The sequence below is a fragment of the Muscardinus avellanarius genome, assembly GCF_963383645.1.
Source record: "Muscardinus avellanarius genome assembly, chromosome: 8".
NCBI lineage: Eukaryota > Metazoa > Chordata > Mammalia > Rodentia > Gliridae > Muscardinus > Muscardinus avellanarius.
Window position 1 is genome coordinate 25833613 of NC_137794.1, and position 17270 is coordinate 25850882.

The 17270-nt window shown below is 38.3% G+C and overlaps 1 protein-coding gene across 1 annotated transcript in view; it reads left to right on the plus strand.

Annotated features, from left to right (window-relative positions):
* Window positions 1–2110: 2110 nt before the first annotated feature.
* FAM135A (family with sequence similarity 135 member A) overlaps window positions 2111–17270 on the plus strand; it is a gene marked incomplete at both ends in the record, with an annotated part of 117963 nt that continues 102803 nt past the window's right edge. The window contains one exon of the mRNA XM_080699924.1: window positions 2111–2201. The remainder of the gene's footprint in view (window positions 2202–17270) is intronic.

A 17270-nucleotide genomic window follows, 5' to 3' on the forward strand; every position in this document is an offset into this window, starting at 1 on the left:
CCTAAAGGAGGCAGTGAACTCCTTTTAGTTTTCATTCAGGACAAAGATCAGTTTTCCACTGCATAGCTTTTGTTCAATCCTTTCCCCTATTCCTCCCCTCTACCACATCACACATCCCACTTTATTAACCCTTTGGAGTAATTTTCTCCTGCAAATCTTTCCTAACTTAAGACCAACCCCTCCCAAACCTACATTGGATTAATGCGTCTCTGAGCTCCAAAAAGCTCCACAAGGCAATTATGCATCCACTCCAATCCACCCGAGTTGTTTTATTCATGTTGGTTTCCTCCAAGATAACTACAGTGCCCAGCACATAGTTGATGATTTTAAATGTGGTTTGAATAAATAGCACAGAAGAGGAAAATAATCTTGGGACAGGGTATATTTTAGGGATGCATGGATGTGGAAATGAAAATAATTGGTTTTGTGTATTTTCCTAAGAGATATTTCACATTAATAGAAAAAAAAGTTTCCATTTTGAGCATACATTTCAGGTCACAAAATAAGCAAGAGAAGCCCTTATAGAAAGTAAAACGGTAAAGATTAATGAAAGAAGGTATAGCTGGGCATGGTGGCCCATGCTGGGAATCCCAGTACTTGGGAGGTTGAGACAAGAGGATTGCAGGTTCAAAACCAGCCTTAACTACTTTGAGGCTCTCAGCAATTTAGTGAGACCCTGTTTCCAAATAAAATATAAAATAGGTCTGGGAGTGTAACCCGAAGGTAGAAGGCCCCTGGGTTCCATCCCCGTTAAAACACACACACACACACACACACACACACACACACACACACACGGAATAAATTAGGAACCAGGAAAAAAGGCCATTTATGAAATCCTAATAGACTAGTTATGGTAACGGGACACTTTAAATCATGTTAAAAATTCACCCCAAGGTGAAGAAAAATCAACGGTTTAATTACTCCCAAAACTTGCTACCAAATAGCCTATAACAAAAGAGCCATTACAATGCTTTTCCCTTCTGAGTTGTTTTGTTGTAGTAAAATATACATAAAATATACCATTCTAACCTGGGGTGGAACCCAGAGGCTTTCTACCTCCAGGCTATACTCCCAGACCTATTTTATATTTTATTTTATTTTATATTTTATTGGAAACAGGGTCTAACTAAGTTGCTGAAAGCCTCACTAAAAAGCTGAGGCTGGCTTCGAACCTGTGCGCTCCTCCTGTCTCAGCCTCTAAGCAAGGGGATTACAAGCGTGCGCCACCACGCCTGGCTCTAACCGCTTTTAATTGCACAGTTGAGTAGTATAAAGTCTATTCACATCGTTGTGTGACCATCACCACTATCCGTCCTAATTTATTGACATGCAGCAAGCCACAGCCACAATTTTTATGAACTCTGCTCTGGTTGCAAAATGCGCTTTATGTAGCATAAAAAGTTCTGCAAATACAGATACAGAAACATTACTGTGAAATAAATCAGTGGACTAAGAGCCAAAAACTTTAATCCATCGCCCCTTCCCATTATTTTGGACGCCGCCAGCCAGGCCCATCTCTGGCCAAAAACACAGCTGGGTCCCTACGAGCAGCCGTCCCGAGCCAGCACTGATTCCCCACAGCTGCCTTCTCTGCTGCATAAACTGAGTAGCGCAGGGAGCGGAAGGTCAACCTGGAACTGCAAGGAGGAGATGAAGATGGAAACGGGGAGGAATTACGTGAACAACACGGCCGAAGTGTAAGCACTCCTCGTGCCCAGCTAGTCCCCTACCGGCCTCCGACCCGCTCCCTTAAACCCACCCAGCCCCTTCACGCCGCCTCGCGCGTTTTATTGACGCAGACTTCCCAATCTCGCGGGAACTCGGGGCGGCGCGGGGCCGGCGGAGCGTCCCAATCTCGGCGCCGCACTGGAGCGGCGGGCGGGGGGCGGGGCGCGGGCCTGCGGGGCGGGGCCGGCCGCGCGGAGGGGGAGGGGCGGCGAGCGCCGGGGGCGGGGCCGCGCGCGGACCTGTTGCTCGCAGGTATCCCCCGGGACCGCGGACTGCGCATGCTCGCTGGGGCGCCGGGCCAGGGGCCGGGCGGCGGTGACTAGCCGGCTCCGGGGAGGCGGCGGCGGCGGCGATGGCGAAGTGAGTGGGCCCGGGCGGGATGGTGCTGACCTGGGGAGGGCCGTCTTCTTCCAGCTGGGCCCCGAGCTCCTGCATCCGACCGGCGGGCGAGAGGCCGAGCCGGCTGGGAGGTAAGCCCCGCGCGCCCTCCGCGGCCGCCGCCCCCCGCCGCGCCTGGCCCGGGCCGCGAGCGGCCTCCGCCGGGTGCCCGCCGCCCGCCGCCCGCGGCCCGGCCGGCTGAAGGTCAGAGCGCCCCGCCCGCCGCCGCCGCCCGCCGCCCGCCGGCGCCCCTTTCCCACGCGCGGTGCGCCCGCGGCCCCTCGGAGGCGGCGCAGCCTCCTGCGCCCCATTTATTCCCGGTCACTCTACGTCCTTAGTCTGGTTCTTCCCATCTCGGCGCTCTGGACTGAGAGGTTTCTCACTGCTCTCTCCAAAAATTCCTCCTTGGCTTTTTACCCCCTCTCCTTTTTCTCCTTGTGGTTATCTTCGTTCTTTTTTTTTTTTTTTTTTTTTTAAGAGCAACGCATTGGGAGTTCATTCCGTGCTCTTTTGGTACCCTAGTCGAGTGACTTCGGGCCAGTGGCCCTGTCCTTCCATCCTTTTTCCTCCTGGCTCCACTTTTCTTCTCTAATCTTCATCTCCCCAAAAGGCAACACTTCCCCCCCTCCCCATTTGTATAAATAGAGCCATTTCAATTGGTTTGCTTTGCTTTTTAATTACATCCCTGAAGAGTTCTAACATATTCTTCTGCTCTTTTCTGCTTTTTAACCTAAACTGGTATCCACTCGATATTCTTAGTTCAGCTTCCAGTCTAAAAAATTCTTCATCAGCTGAAAATACCATCGAAAAAGTGACAGCACACAGTGTTACACTTACTGATTTCAGCTTTAATTTTTAAGAATTCTATGTACGTGTGATACCTGGAAAAGCAATTCAAGTACAGATTTCTTGAAAATAAAGAATTAAATTTGTGAAAGTTTGAGCATATTAGAGAAAAACATATGTCCCGCCTCTTTTCTGGGCTTGGCTAATCCCACTTAACATAATATTCTCCAGGTCTTTCCATCTTCTTGCTAATGACATGATTTTCTTCTTTATTGCTGAGCAGAAGAATTCCATTGTGTGTGTTTCCCATAATTTTGCCATCTGTTCATCTGTTGGTGGAGACCTAGGTTGGTTCTATTTTGACTATTGCAAATTGTGCTGCTATGAACATGGGTATGTGTTTTCTCTAATATGCTCAAGCTAGGAAGTATTAGGGATACCAGAGGGACTCCAGATAATGGAGGAGAAACCTCAGCAAAGCCAGAAAGGAGGGGTAGGGGAGGAAGAAGGCTGAGGTTAATCAATGAAAAAGCTGTATTTGACTATGTGTATACATGTGAATATAACATTGTTAACCTGGACATTCAGTATTGGGAAGGGGGCACCAAGTACTGTGTGAATATATGCCATTGTCAACATGATGCACATTATGATGTGACACTATAGTGCACCAATAAAATAAAATTTAAAATTTTTTTGTAAAAGATTGCTTACAAACATGCTTAAATTTTGGAAACTTTATTATCTACCAGTAAAACAGCTGTTCAAGAACAAATATGGAATGAAATTTAACTCGATTTACTTTATAAACCTTATCATTAATTTTTTTTTTTTTTTTTTTTTTTTTTTTTTTTGCGATACCAGGGATGGAACCCAGGGGCATTCTATTTCCAAGTTACACCCTCAGCCCTATTTTTTATTCTTTATTTTGAAACAGAATCTCACTGAGTTGCAAAGAACCTTACTAAGTAGCTGAGGCTGTTTGAAAACGGAGATCCTCCTGTCTCAGCTTCCTAAATGCTGGGATTACAAGAATGCACCACCATGCCCAACTAATTTTATGTTTTAGATGTTGCCATTGTAATAAATGGCATCATTTTCTTGAATGTCACTGTTCTCTTTAATAGTGTATGCAATTTCTGCTAACGTTAGAATCGAGGTGCTACTGAAGGAGAAATACATAAGTATTAAATTCTTAAAGTGGGCAAAAGAACTTTCTGAACAGTTTTTGTTTCATTGTGATCAAGATGTGATTTAAATAAAATTCTCTTCCTGTAAATAATGATGTGTATTATTTTGGTGGTATCTGCTGAAGCAATTGTTTTCATTGAAGTTTGAATTTATTCTAGGGTTGAAGAGCAACTGGATTATGTATTTCATTCTGGAATCTCAAAGCAGTCCACAAACAGTAAATTCTTCCTTACATTATCTATGTCAGGTAGGAATTGTGTTTTTGTTTCTCTTTTAAGAAGGGAAATACCAAGGCAGTACAAATAGAAAAAACTACTATTTTTGAAGGAAGCATGCTATTCCTTCAAAGGCAGGTCTTTTTTATTTTTAGGTAAATATTCATTTTTTAAAAATCGTTACCTACAAATTCTTGGTATTAGAGTGAGTTGATTCTGTGCTTTTGGAAATAAAGGATTCATGGTGTCTAGTAGGCACAGGACTAGATGTCAAAAGATTTGAACTCTTATGATGGATGACTCATGACATTAATTTGTAGAAGCCACTTAACCTCTATACCTCAATGTCTCCACCTGTAAAATGTGAATAATAAAAGTGGCCACCCAGTCATCTCCGTCACAAAGCCCTAAACATTTAAAAAATGCTAGGACTACCACAGATAAAATTACTATGTAAATACTTAATTTTTACCTTTTTGATTTTAGATTATATAGTAAGAGTAAATCTTTTATGATCAACCTGAAACTTTGTGGTTTTTTTTTTTTTTTCATTTCAGATTTCTGCAAAAAAACCTAGTAGAATGCTAGTATATCATGGACTACTTAGTTGATGTTTATATGTAGTAAGATAGACAATAGTATTTAATATGTAAAACAACACCTTTGCCAAGAGTTGCTAATGAGAGGAGCTGTAAGGTTATATATGTTTTTGGGTACCTTCTAACTTCTTGTTTTTGTATTTTCTTATTGTTTTTTGTAAATGTAGATCCTTGAGATTTAGGGAGGTTAGAGAAGGCAAGAATGTCCTTGGTTTTGATGTGTTTATTTAAGTAAGTGAGTGGTGATGGGACGTACAGATGTAAAGTGGATAGTTTTGTTTTTGTTTGTTAGAAAGAAGGTTTAGAAATGAAATAGGAATGAAAAGCAGAGTGATCGTACAGAAGAAAGCATTCTTAGTGGATCCAGTGGCTTTTCAGAAAAATTACAAAACACAGGTTTTAGGATGGTATAGGATTTTCAGAAGGATATACTGAAGCAACTTCATAGTAGGCTTCATCTTGGTTATCAGAGTTGTGCTAAATTTAAAATAAAAATTAGCCTGTATTTTCTTAACAGGAATGTAAAGGTATTGGGCATATTGTACCATTAAAAATATTTCCTAGTTGAATAACTTTATATAGTTCATAGTGTGATGAAACAAACTTTATGAATCTTTATGAACTATCAATCAATAAACTATTCTGAGAAAATTATAGCTTATTTTCTTTTTTGGGATAAGGTCTCTATCAGACCAATGTTTGCCAATATAGAAGTCTATTGGTAATAGTCTTCAACATTTCTATTAATTTTTATGAAATGTCCTTTTGCTATAGTTCTTAATTTAATCTGAACTACATTTAGTATTCCTCTACTGATTTCCTTGAAAGTTGTCTAGAGGATGCACATACAACATTCACAGTTGTTTTTAGAACAGTAGCAACTGACACCTGCTCTTTGATGTCTTCAAATTGCCAGTAAGTGATAGGCTTAGGTGGAATGTTGCTCTCTGTAAAAGTCTAAGCAACAAAATCGAGTTTATTGGCAATAAAAATTAAAACTTTGAAAACCTCTATTTACCATCACTTTTGTATTTTTGGAATGGAGACCTGCAGATTTATAGACAACCCTCATTCTTATTCAGGTTTACTTTAAGACTTTAAGGTTGAAATGTAGGCAGTCATGAGCCTCTTTATGTAAAGTTAATAGTCATCTATTTGACATATACTAATAACATAAAATGAAAATGCTTGTGATGGACCCCATTTTGGCAGAAGAGTTTTAAATAGTTAAGTTCTTAGGCAGGATGAGCCAGGGGAAATAGGAATGAAATCAGTAGAAAGAATTCTTTGAGTCGATCCCAATACTTAAAAAGATATTAATTGGGTTTTAATTGAGCCTAGCCCTTCTCTTTTTGTGGTTCTCTGGCCTATAAATGAAAATATTTTCAAGCCAAGCAGTTGAAACTTTTAATAGCCTGTTTACCCAAGTTGTATTATTTTCCATTTCTTGCATGGAATCATATTTTAATATTTAGAAAAAATAAAATTACAATGTCAGCTAATTATTGAACGTCATTCGGGAAGTACCATGCTTTATGCTTTGTATATATTACCTTTTTAAGTTTTATTTTTTATTTTTTAAGCTAGGAATTATAAATATTATTCCCATTTGAGAAAACTGAGCCTTGAATGGTCTAGAGTCCAGGTCTGTCTGATATCAGACTTGCTGGTAGACTAAAAACAAAACAAAAAAACTGAGAAAGCACTGAATGTTGACTAGTAGTAATGTATTTCCCTTTCAATAGACAACTGTTAAAACACAATTTTTTTTTAAGATATTGGAAGAGAAGATTCCCATATACTTTCGGAGCTGGGCATGGTGACACATGACTATACTTCAGTACTTGAGAAGCTGAGACAGGAGAATCGCAGATTTGAGCACAGCCTCAGCAACATAGCAAGACTCTCATCAACCTAGTGAGACCCTATTAAAAAAAAAAAAAAGAAAATTAAAAAGGGCTGAAGGTGTGGCTTAGAGGTATAATATTCCTAGGCTTGTAATCCCAGCATTTGGGAAGCTGAGACAGGAGGATCGCAGTTTGAGGACAGCTGCAGCTACTTAGCAAGGCCCTTTGTAACTCAATGGGACCCTGTTTCAAGATAAAGAATAAAAAATAGGGCTGGGGGTGTAGCTTGAAGGTAGAATGCCTTTGGGTTCCATCCCCATTACTCCCCCCTGCACACAAAAACAATACTATAATGCTCCTAGGTTCAGTCCCCAGTACCACAGAAAAAAACAAAAAAGAATTATACTTTTGCATGTATACAGTATGAGAAATTTGAGGATTTCACAATTAGGAAATACTGTTAATTATATTAAGTGTTTTTTCCCATTAGTGTTACATTCTGATTTAAGTGGTTCTTTTGGTAGCTGCATTTACCTCATGGTTTGATGGCCGTTGACTATTTCTTAAGAGCAATGCAGATATGGATGGATTTTAGAATTTTGCAGGTGCACATATATGCCTTGGAATTTGACATACTTGAGCGTTTGGTCCTTTTTCATTATTTTCTTACTATGTGAAGTTGGATAACAGAAACTTTCTCTTCCTCGGTTTTCTTGCTTGTAAAATAAAATAATAACTTTCAAATTTTGGGGAGAATTAAATAACATAATTAAAACTACTGGTATAAGAGTTGGTGGGCCAGCAAGTTTTAAGTGTCTATATTTGGTTTTTATTTTATATTACTATTTGGTCTATATTTGGTATCAGTAGAGAACATATAGCCTTTAAAACATTATTTATCCAGCTGTTCTCATTATCTTTCTTTTGGAAGTTGTACTTTCTACCTCTCTTCTCAAAAGAGAAGAAATTAGTACTCTCTTAAGTATTTTTGCAGTTCATGCATTACAGCCTATGGCTGGTAAAATTAACATCCCAAGTTCATTTTGGTGAGAGGGGCAACAGAAATTTCTAGACAAAGTGATTTGTCTTAACTCATATATCCCCTTTACTGTAATGGTTCTGATAACCTCAGCTTCACCTTTTAAAGTAACAAGATGTTGCTGATGAAAGTGTGTTGTACATGTGAGTAAGTTAAAAAAAAAATTGAAAGCCACCTGAGTTAGTGGTAATCTTCAGTCAGGCATTTACAGTTGTAGGATATAATCTAGTGTCTGTGCATGGTTAGCCCCTTTAAGAGAGAGCTTACAAAGATGGTTAAGGTGTCATGGTCTCAGCCAACTAAGAAAGGAATTATCTTTACATCAGGAAATAAAACTATAGCTCAGGTACTCAAACTGAACCAAGCAGTGCAGACAATGAACTCAGGTGACCAGAAATTACACCAGATGGTGGGGTTAGGGGTGCTCAGAAAGTCTGTGTGGGTTGGAGTTCTTCTGTGCCCTAGGTCAGCTGGGCTTAAGGATGGAATCAGGCATGGTGTTGCATGCTTGTAACCCCAGTGTAGACAGGAGGTTCAAGGCCAGCCTCAGCAACTTAGTGAGACCCTGTTTTCAAAATAAAAGAATAAAATAGGGTTGGGAATGTAGTTTGGAGTCATAATACCCCTGGGTTCCATCCTCAGTGCCACATATATACACACAAAAAAAGGATGGAAACTGAGTATACCTTCCACTAAAAGACCTAGTAGCCTACTCTCCTTTGTCTGCTATATATGATTTTTTTTTTTTTTCTCACAAGGGAATAGAGTTCTGAAAACTTCTTAGGGTTTCTCCTTTTTTTTTTTTTTTTTTTTTTAAGGCCTTTGCTTATTCTTTTAGGGAAGGCCCAAAAAAATCAACACAGAATTTAGATAAGCTACTACTAAATGTCTTGAGTAATCTCCTTCTAGGTCTAGAAAATTTCTTTGTTCTTGTTATATGTTCTTGGCTACATTGATTCTGAATCCCACATGTCGGTCTAAGTTCTCACCTATCCGTTATAGTAGGGGGCTTCACCTAGTTGAGTGTGACGCTGTTGTTCCTTCGTTTGTTATCAGTTCCCATGTGTCTGTTATTATGTGAGCCTCTTACTATATTTAATGTTTTTAAAGTTGTGTATGTGTGTGTGTGTGTGTGTGTGTGTGTTTTGGATATTTTTGGTACAAAATGACCCCTAATGTTTTACATTAACAAATATTTGGCTGGAAAAAAAAAACAAGTTTTTTCTAAAGCTGGAAGAAAAAATGAGTATGTTACACCTAATAAGAAATTATATATCAGTTGCAACAAGGAGCCTTTCAAAGGGATTTTAAGGTAAATTGTTGCACAGGAGGTTTTTTTCTTTTAGGTGGTATCTTTTGGGAATCATTATTTGGATCATCAGTATTATAGGCTCTGAGCCCTTTTGTCTCATAGTTGCTAACTTGTGAGTAGAATTCAGAAACTGGAGCTGTTGCATGCATAGTTGATGAAAGATAGACCAACCAGGTTAACAAAGGGGTCTGGAATCTCCGATTTGTTCATCTCTTTTACCCTCTGCCTTAGGAGAAAGAATATCCTAAGGCCATGGGTACATCCATAGTTAAAGAGCAAGCTGCTGTTTGATTTCTGTGAGAGGAACTGATTTTCCCCTGCAGTCTCCAGTTCATACCAAGGAACTTCTAAGCTGTGTCTCTTAGTTTCAGGTGTTACCACATCCTCTTCTAGGTTCTGAAGCACTCATGAATCTGAGTTCACAGTGATATTTTCAGATCAGTGTGGATGGCGCAGGAGCATTTTATCACATTTTTCCAGATACCCATTCCTGGGCTGTCCTTTGTGGATATTGGGTGTCTTTCACTAATCGGATAGGAGTGGGCATTCCTTTAGTCTTAGAAGCTATGTATGGTTTTATATACCCAGTCTGATTTCTGGGACATCTACAGTTAAAGGGATAGCTTGATTTATTTTTTAGATTATGCTATTTAATAAAAATACATGAGATGTAGCCAGGCATGGTGGCGCATGCTTGTAATCCCTGCACTTGGGAGATGGAGACAGGAGGATCACGCAGGTTCGTAGTCAGCCTTGCTTGCTTAAGAGACCCTGTTTCCAAATAAATAAAAATATTAAATAGGTCTGGGAGTGTAGCCCCGAGGTAGAAGAGCTTCCAGGAACCCCAGTACCACCCCAAAAAGAAATACACGAGATGTATAATTTTAAAAATTTTAGTAGCTTCATTAAAATTAAAATAATAGCAGGTAATATTATTTTATATTTTAAACTATTATATCCCAAATATAATTTGAAGATATCAGTATAAAAACATATGAGAGTGCTGGGCGTGGTGGCGCATGCTTGTAATCCCCGCGCTTGGAAGACGGAGACAGGAGGATCGTTCAGGTTCGAAGCCAGCGGCACTGGCTTAAGAGACTCTGTTTTCAAATAAAAAAAGATGTAAAAATGGGTCTGGGAGTGTAGCCAGGAGGTAGAAGGGCTTCCAGGAACCCCAGTACCACCAAATAAATAAATAAATAAATAAATAAATAAATAAATAAATAAATAAATAAAACACATGTGAGATATTTACATTCTTTTTTTTGTACTCAGCCTTTCAAATCCATTATGTAGTTTATACTCAAATTTCCTAGTTGGTACACTACTGTTTTTCAGTATTCTACTTCTTTCTTTCTTTCTTTCTTTCTTTCTTTCTTTCTTTCTTTCTTTCTCTCTCTCTCTCTTTTTTTTGGTACTAGGGATTGAATCCAGGAGCAGTCTACCTTCAAACTATGCCCCAGCCTATATTTTATTCTTTATTTTGAAACTGGGTCTCTCTAAGTTGTGAAGAACCTCACTAAGTAGCTGAGGCTGGCAGCGAACCTGCAATCTTCCTGTCTCAGCCTTTCAAGTATTAGAATTACAAGCGTGTGCCACCATGCCCAGCTTTGTATTCTACTTTTCAATGATTAAAATAAAATATAACTCAAAGGGCCTCACTAAGTAGCTGAAGCTGTCTGTGAACTGCGATTTCCCTGTCAGCCTCTCAAATGCTGGGATTACAAGCATGTGCCACCACACCCGGCTCTGGATTTAAATTTAAGTTAAAGTTAGCAGGGTGTGGCTGAGATAGGAGGATCACATAGGTTCGAAGCCAGCCTCCACTAGCTTAAAAGACCCTGTTTCCAAGTAAAATATATTAAAATAGGTCTGGGAGTGTAGCCCAGAGGTAAAAGGCCCCTGGGTTCCATCCCTAGTACCACCAAAATAATAATAATAATAAAAAAGTTAAATGAAACTAAAATTCAGTTTCTGTCATACAAGTCACATTTTAATTGTTGAGAAACCATATGTTGCTTGTTCCCTTAGAGTTGGAGAGAACAGCTCTATTGGACTAAGGATGACTTCCAGATTAATCAATGACTTTTTTTTCTTTGCAAGGAAGCTAACTTTTGAGGATTACAAGATAACTGGCAGATTTTTCAGCATATGAAGTGCAATTAACAGATAAATCTTTTGTCTCTTAAGGGTTTTTCAGCATAAGTTTCTCATTTAGTATCAGAGTCATTTCCTGTTTGGGTTCCCCCAATATCTTCTTCTGATTGGGGGTTTGTCATTTGCTCACTAGTGACCTAAGAAATAGCCTGGGAATCGCCGGGCGTGGTGGCACACGCTTGTGATCCCCGCGCTTGGGAGGCAGAGACAGGAGGATCGCACGGATTCAAAGCCAGCCTCAGCTACTTAGTGAGGCTCTCAGCAATTTAGTGAGACTCTGTTTACAAATAAAATATTTAAAAAGTCTGGGAGTAAAGCCCGGAGGTAGAAAGCCTCTGGGTTCCACCCCCAGTACCACCAAAAAAAAAAAAAAAAAAAAAAAAAGAGCCTGGGAAGGATCTCTGAATGACCTCCAGATTATTCAGTTTTAGGCCACTTTGCCAGAATCTGGAGAATTAGGTAGAATGAACAATTTTGTCTCAGGTAACTTGGCTGATAACAGTAGCTTCAGAGGCTCAGGTTAAAGTGTTAAGTTCTGAACCAGCCATCAGACTATGTAGTGGAGGCATGAAAATTTCTAGTGGTTGCATAAAATTCCTTGCAATGCAGTTTCCCATTCATCACTGAGTGAAAGGAAAGTCATTTGTGTGTCTTTAGTTCTGTAAAAAGGACAAACCAGGGTATTTCCTGGCTCATGGCATAAGAATCTATGTAAATCAGGGATTTCAAACTGTTAGACCACAGAAATAATTTGTTTGCTATTTGAATTTGGCTGGAAGTACACAGGATTTTTTATTTGTTTTTATTTGATTTTTTATTTGTTTTTTATTTGTTTTTAGTTGGCAATGTCTAAAATTAAAAACAAAATCATGTCACTCGCAAGAAGATGGAAAAACCTAGAGAACATTATGTTAAGTGAGATCAGCCAAGCACAGAAAGAAAAGGGACGTATATTTTCTCTAATATGTCCAAACTAGGGAGTATTAGGGATACCATAAGGACTCCAGATAATGGAGGGGAACGCAGCAAAGCTGAAATGGAAAGTTAGGAGAAGGCGGCTGAGGTTGATTAATGGATTAGCTATATTTAAATATGTGTTATAAGTGTGAATGTAGTATGGTCAACTTGGACACTCTGTGAGGAGGGAAAAGGGGAGGTGGAGGAGAGAGCAGTAAGTACTGTGTGAATGTATACCATTTTCAATATAATCCATGTGAAAATTTTTTTAAATTTCACCTTTAGGGGAGAAAAAGACATCCAACTTCCTTTTGAAAATTTAGAAGAGCCTGATAGTGTCAGACTGGCAAGGCCTGGTAGGACCAAGTAGCAATTGCTTTGCTTTGTTTAGATTGGAAAAGAGTAGTTTATGACAAGAGGATCAAACAGAACCCTATTGACCCTGAGTCCTCTAAATTTTTCTTTTCCCTTTTGCCTGTTCTCCTTTTCCTTTAGTCCCTTTTAATTTTTCTTCCACCAGTACATAAATATAAAAATATTTTTTTTCCCTGCGGGCAAGGGAGAGATGAAAATCACAGTGATTTATCAGTATCATTCTAGGGTATAGTTAATAAAAGAGAAGGATTTGACATCAACAATAGAACAAAAAGCATAGCAAGAGACAAGAATAATGGTGGAGAAACTAACAGACTTTAAATTTATAAAAGACTTTTATCATCAAAATGTATCCCTAATGTGTCTCTGTTTTCAGTATGTCAGTATAATTCTTTTCTCCAAATTGTTTCAGGTTAAACAGGACAAAATAATAATAGTTAATATTTATTGAATCTTTAATGTTAATATATTATTTCTTTTTTATTTGTTTTTATTTTTATGTGGATCATATTGAAAATGGTATACATTCAGACGGTGCTTGGTGCCCTCTCTCCCCCACTTTCCCTTCCCCCTTCCCAACAATGACTGTCCAGGTTAACCATGCTACATTCATACTTTTACACATATTCAAATGTAGCTCTTCCATTAATTAACGCAGCCTTCTTCGTCTCCTACCCTTCCATTTCAGCTTAGCTGAGGTTTCCCCTCCATTATCTGGAGTCCCACTGGTATTTCTAATAGTCCCTAGTTAGGGCATGTTAGAGAAAACATATGTCCCTTCTCTTTCTGTGTTTGGCTGATCTCAACATAATGTTCTCCAGGACTTTTCATCTTCTTGCGAATGACATGATTTTGTTCTTCTTTATAGCTGAGTAGAATTCCATTGTGTGTATTTCTTATAATTTTGCAATCCATTCATCTGTTGATGGAGACCTAGGTTGGTTCCATATTTTGGGTATTACGAATTGTGCTTCTATGAACATGGGTATGCATATGCTTCTGTAGTTCTCTAATTTCAACTCCTTTGGAAAGATACCCAGGAGTGGTATAGCCGGATCATATGGTGGGTCCGTTCCCAGTTTTCTAAGGAATCTCCACACTGATCTCCATAACAGCTGAACTAGTTTGCACTCCCACCAACAGTGTAAAAGAGTTCCTCTTTCCCTGCATCTTCACCAGCATTTATTATTTGATTTCTTTATGCTTGCCACTCTGATTGGGGTTAGATGGAATCTCAGTGTAGTTTTGATTTATATTTCCTAATGGCTAATGATGATGAACATCTTTTCATGTATCGATCATTTGTATCTCTTCTTTTGTGAAGTGTCTATTCAATTCAGTTGCCTATTGCTTGTTTGGGTTGTTTTGCTAGTGTAGATTCTTTTGAGCTCTTTTTATATTCTGGATATTAGCCCTCTATCAGAGTGGTGGCTGGTAAAGATCTTCTCCCATTCTGTAGGCTTTCTCTTTAGGTTCTTGATGGTTTCCTTGGATGAGAATAAACTTTTTAGTTTGATGCCATCCCACTTGTTAATTCTTGCTTTAATTTCCTATGCTTTGGAGGTCTTGTTGAGAAAGTTACTGCCTGTGCCTATATGTTGGAGTGTTGAGCCTATGCCCTCCTCTAATAACTTCACAGTCTCTGGTCTAATTTCTACGTCTTCAGTCCATCTCGAGTTGATTGGTGTGCACGGTGAGAGGTAAGGATTTAGTTCCATCTTTCTACAAATGGATAGCCAGTTCTCCCAGTACCTTTTGTTGAAAAGGCTTTCCTTTTTCCAGCATATGTGTTTGGCCCCTTTACCAAAGATTAATTGACTATAGGTTTGTGGGTTTTTTTCTGTATAAATATTAAAACTACCTACTGTATTTGCCAGTGAGAATTCAGAAGTGAACAGAATAATCAGAATTTCTTGCCTGCATGGAGCTTATTTTTTAGCAAAGAAGGTACAGTAAAGACTAATAAGTAAAATCTTTACTATGTTAGATGGAGGTAAGTGCTTAGGAAAAAAATTAAACAGGGCATGTCAGGAGCAGAGTAGTAGTGTGACCAGAAAAGATCTAATTGAGAAATTGATATCTTGAGACCAAAAGGAGGGAAAGGAACGAGTCATGTTAATTATATGGAGGGAAGAATGTTTCTGGGAACAATGAGTACAAAGGCCTTGAGATATGAATATATTGAGTATGTATGGGGAGTAGAAAGGAAATAAGTATGATTGGGCAGAGCGGTGGGCAATGAGGTCAAAGAAGTAATAGAAGAAAGAGATAATAAGCAAATAGATATAAGCAGTCTAGGTGGTAGGTAAAATATTTAGGAAACTAGAATCCTTCCATCTTTCTGCTTTATCATTCTTCAGGACTTTGTCCTAATCTGAGTGGTTAAAATAAGATTATTGTCAAGAAGATATTTCAGCCTACATAAAAACAGTGGCAATGGAGTAATATGGCAATGGCAGTGGAGTAAAAATATTCTTACCAGAAAGCAGTCCTTAGTCCTGCCTTCTGGTAAGAATGCCTATGTTCATTGCATTATGATTCCTATCTTTGCTGTGGGATGTTTCTTCCTTACATCAACCTCCGCAGCCACACTTGAAGCTAATGTTGAAAGTTTGTCTACTCTGGAGGGCACACAGTTTTCATAACCTACTTTCTATTACTGCAGGCTTGCCAGTTGGCAAGTTATGTGGTCACAAGCTTTTGTTTGCTAGCTTGTAGTTTCTTATAATGATAAATACGAATCTGTCAAAAACATAACAGGATTTTTCTTTGTTTCCATTCAGTTCTATGTGCCAGTAACTAAAGTTATTTTCTATATGCAGTTAATAGGCATGCCTTATTTATTTTTCTGTGCACCCAACGCATTTTAATGGTTTTATTTTAATGAGGTACATCCTCATCCCTTTTTTTTAAATTTTTTTGCAGTACTGGGGTTTCTGGAAGCCCTTCTACCTCTGAGCTACACTCCCAGACCTATTTTTATATTTTTATTTGGAAACAGGGTCTCTTAAGCCAGCGTGGATGGCTTCGAACCTGCACCATCCTCCTGTCTCTGCCTCCCAAGCGCAGGGATTACAAGCGTGCGCCACCATGCCCGGCTATCATCCCTTATTTTAATGGCCATTGTGTTGATGCTATCTGACACAACAGGTGGTAAATGGCAGTAACCTTCATCTAATTTTTACTACAGAGCTGAATTCCTTTGTTTTGTCAAGAAATCTTAGAAGAATTCCTTTGGAAAAGGTGCTATTCCTTATGTAGGTTTGGAGCAATTGACTGCAAGGCCCCACATTTCTTCTCTCTTATTTTCTTCTACCTTTGCCTACAAACTAGCCACTTCTTGCCTAAGTAAACACAGGAAAGAACCACCACCACATTCATCTGTTTTTCTGGTGGCCGTGGGCTTTTTGTGGACACCTAGTTCTGCAGGTTATTGTAGACAACAGTTTTATCACTTGTTTTGTTCCAGCATAAGAGGGTCACCAGTATTCTAGTAGTATGTTCCCTTCTTGCCTGGTATGTAATTACTAAGCTAGTGCCACATAATTCAGGATTTTGTGATAGTAGTGCCTAAATCTTATATTAATTTCTGTATTAAAAGGCTAATATACCAATAAAGGGATACATAAATGAAAATATTGGCTAATATGCCAATATAGGGATACATAAATGAAAATTAAATGAGGGAAAAAAAGTTTATTTCTTTTCCATACTGTTACATGATTAGGTAGTAGGGTTCCATAAAAGCAGTGCAGATATCAGAAAACTACAGAAATGTTGGATCTAGGACTCAAATTCTAAGCCTGCATTTTATTAATTATACTATACTTAAATATATTTATCACTTCCTGATGGCTAGTTCACTCTTTAAGATCAGGAATTGAGCTGTCTTTGTACATATGGCAATTCCTAGGCAATAGTAGATATTCAGTAAATGTTTGAGTGAATACTTATTTCATATCTAAGTAAAATAAGGCATGGAAACTTGACCAAACAACTCAGAATAAGAACCAGAGTGTCATCTAAACCCTGCACACAAGAATATATTGCATAGGAGAAACTGTCTTAGATATTATTTCCATGAAATAGGATATATCTTATATAAAGATAGCATTGTTTTGATCGATATTGAGTATTATTAGTGATATGATTATTAAAGTTGGAAACTTTAAATTATTCAGTTTTTATAGTTGCCACTTTGGAAGTTGGCAAAGTCTGCCTTTATGATGGAGAGAAGAAAAAACTATGTTGAAGAGTGAACATGATCTTCATTCTCAGATTTTTAGTACTTAAATTATTATACTAGTCATTATGAACTACATTAGGATGTGAGACTATAATGCACCAATGAAAATATAAAAAATTATTATACCAAGTGTAAAAGATTTTTGGTTTGTTTTTAAGCACTATTTGAAATATGAGAAAAACTGATAGAATATTTTGTCAAATATTTTAAATAGCTCATAAAGCACATAGATATGCATAAAAAACATACATACATATAAAATTTAACAAATCTACTCAGCATTATTTTAAATGAGTATTACATCTTAAGAATTAATAAGTTTATAATATTTTGAGTATTCATGACAATTGCTTTTGAACCCACTGAACTAAGAAAGTATTATACTTGAATTATACATAAGTGACTTCTTAATAGTTATAATAATTGATGTTGATACT